This window comes from Corylus avellana, chromosome ca2 (genome assembly GCF_901000735.1).
Source record: "Corylus avellana chromosome ca2, CavTom2PMs-1.0".
In the NCBI taxonomy this organism is placed as follows: domain Eukaryota; kingdom Viridiplantae; phylum Streptophyta; class Magnoliopsida; order Fagales; family Betulaceae; genus Corylus; species Corylus avellana.
In genome coordinates, this window is record NC_081542.1 from 14,244,856 (window position 1) to 14,248,227 (window position 3,372).

Genomic DNA, 3,372 nt, shown 5'->3' on the forward strand with positions numbered 1-3,372 from the left:
AAAGCTAAGTAGATGGGAGCAGACTGAATGGAGCGAGAGTAATTAAGTTTACGGGGGAATGATTAGGTTGTGGGAGTGTATGGGGTATTTTGGAGATTTTCAAAATGCGTCCGTACAATTAGGGTTTAGGGTTATTACTGTATATATATTATGATGTAACCCTGAATCATTAATAGCAAAATACAGCCGCTCTCAGTGGACATAGGCACATTGTCGAACCACGTTAAAAATGTGTCTCTACTCCCTCTTAATCTCTTTCTCTTTTCGATTCTATATTGTTCATCATTATTGTGCACGATAACAACAATTGGTATCAGAGCCTAATTATACGATGGTTGGGGCTGGCACATCTTCTGCCAAATTCGACGTGATAAAGTTCGATGAATCCGGTAATTTTAGATTATGGCAGAAACGTATCAAGGATTTGTTGGTGCAACAATGGATGGTGAAGGCGTTATATGGGACAAAGCCAGAAGGAATGGCAGACATAGATTGAAAGGAGCTTCAGTCTAAAGCGGTGGCTACTATTTGGTCTTGTCTGGGAGATGACGTGATGTATCATGTCATGGACGAAGAATCTTCGACAACAGTTTGGTTGAAATTGGAAAGCCAGAATATGTCAAAGTCATTGACAAACAATAAAGATATTTGGTTATATATATAAGTGATATAATTCTATTTTTGTAACCCTTCCAGGTCTAAAGACACACAAGGTGGTCATGTGTCTCCTTCCACATAGGTGGCTTTTAAAGCCACAATTGGATTAAAATCCAATAAAGATTCATCTCATATTTAATGGTTGGTGTGGGAAAATGAGTTTATACATAAAATGAACATAATTCTATTTATGTAACACTTCAATGTCTCGAGATCCACAAGATGGTTGTAGGTCTCCTTCCACATAAGTGACTTTTAAAATCACAATTTGATTAAAATCCAATAAAGATTCATCTCATATTTAATGGTGAGTGTGGAAAAATGAGTTTAGAGAAGTGGGAATAAGTGTAAGATTACTTAAAAAATTAATTATGCAGCACATTCTTGATCTCAGATCTCAGGCTCTCGTGTTAGGGTGACACACAAGAGACAATGAACTAAATCAAATTCCATGAGAAAAATCTATTAGTAGCTAATTACCAAAACCCTAAAAAAATCCTAATTGATAATACTAAGAAATTATTCACTGATTAAAGCTTGAGCGACAAGTCATGAAGAACCCCAGAAGTTTCGCACTGCAAAGAAGTACTACCCTGACGATAAATTCCATTGGAAATCACGTTAGGAAAAGGTCCATAATCAAAGACATGCCACCATTTGAAGTATTCACATCCAACGGTTGACGCTCGCGACTGCTTGCGGCCAAGCATTGTGCTTGATAAATATTAGCATGCCTTTGTCAGTACCATTGATACCCGTGCCCGAGTCCATCACTTGGCCAGCCGTTAAATGCAAGAATTATATGCTTTTATTTTATATAAAGAGCACAAACACACATATAAAGAAACTATATGTGTCTATGTTCTTTTGTATTTATATAACTCTGTACATTTTCCCAACTAAACAGAAAATAGAAAAAGTCCGTCCCCACACAAAAAATCATGGTCCCACCCCTAACTATATTCAATTTGATCTTTGTGAAGGGTGGTTTCGATCACACTAGACCATTTGCAGTGGTCAAATCACCACACTTTTATCACTTTTAAAACAAAAAACAAAAAATAGTTTTTATTTTTAATTTTCATATATTTTAAATAATTATAGTTTTTTACATTATATACTTGTATCATTTTCTCTGTGAGTTTTTAGGAAAAATATATAAAAAAGAAAGATAATAATAGCTCCACAAGGTAATTATAAAATAGTTTAATTATCATGGGGTGATACAGTGACACTCTATAAACCGCCAAAACATCTACATAGTATATTCAAACTCATTGCAGCAGAACCCAAGGGGAGGAAGTTGAGGAGGAGACTTGTAAATTTGTTGATGTATTCTAGGGGTAGCCTTTTGATTTGATGAGATTGGTTTTCTCCTATATCTCACCATTTTTCTCCTTTTAGTTTTGTAAGCATCATAATGTCACATATAACATAAAGATGAGAGTCGTCACTTAGAGTCGTTTTAGTATAAATTGAGTCCTACTAGTGTAATGAAATACCAAATGAGCATGTGAACATGCTTTCTGATCATATTTTGTGTGCCAAGCTCTCACATAATGAGTATCATGACCTAGTTTATGAAACGAAGAAACTATGAAAGAAAAATTATGAATGTGTGCGAATAAACAAATTATCAGTTTTTGGGAATGTATCAAGGAAACAATAAAGATATTTGGTTATATATATATATATATATATATATATATAAGAGGGACATAATTCTATTTTTGTAGCATTTCCTGGTCTAGAGACCCACAAAGTGGCTGTGGGTCTCCTTCCACAGACCCATGGCTAGATCGTGGTAGCTGACTTCCTCCCATGGCCTTATTTTTTCTTTTTTTCTTTTTTTTTTAATATATATAACATAATTTCGTAATGGAGAAGGCTAAGTGAAATGGCTAGATAGTTTTTAGGGTTAAATATAACTTTTAAAAGTTTTGGTAAATATTACAAATTTGATGGTAACTTAAGGGGTAAATATTACTTTCTTTTTCTTCTTTTTACTTTTTTTTATTCCTTTTATCTATGTTTAAGAGGAATTTGTGCTTCTAGTTCTCATGTATTCTAATTTTCAACATATCATATCCATTTTGCTTTATGCAGTTTGCAACATAAACGTCTTTTTTTTTTTCTCCTCTTACTTTTTTGGAAAAAGTTTTTAAGTTCATATGTTATCCTCAAACGACCACACAATTGGTAAAATATTTTCCAAACTTAAAGAAATCAAAATGAGGAAATATAAATGCAAAATAATAAATAAGCAAGAGAGAAATAGATACAAGATTTAAGATAATTCGGTTTAAGACCTACATCCACACACTAAAGTCCTATAGACTACATTTTATTGAATAATTTATTTGTAAATAAAAAGTTTCAATATATAGGAGCCAAAGGGAGAGGGCTTCCTTATATTTGAGCAATGTGGGACAAACCCACTTCTTGTTGTATTAAAAGCAAAGGGAGAGGAACCCTTATATAGAGAGCAAAGGGAGGTGGACTCCCATCTACTAGCAATGTGGGACAAGCCCACATTACTAATCTAACATTCCCCCTCAAACTCAATGTGAGAACTTATGAAATCTTGAGTTTGCTTCTTGATCGGCGACGAAGGCCGAGATGGTGGCCGGTTGGAGGCGATGGTGGCCGAGGGAGGTGATTGATGGCACCGAAATTGGAAGCATATGCGGCTTTTGAACATCAACGACTTTTGGG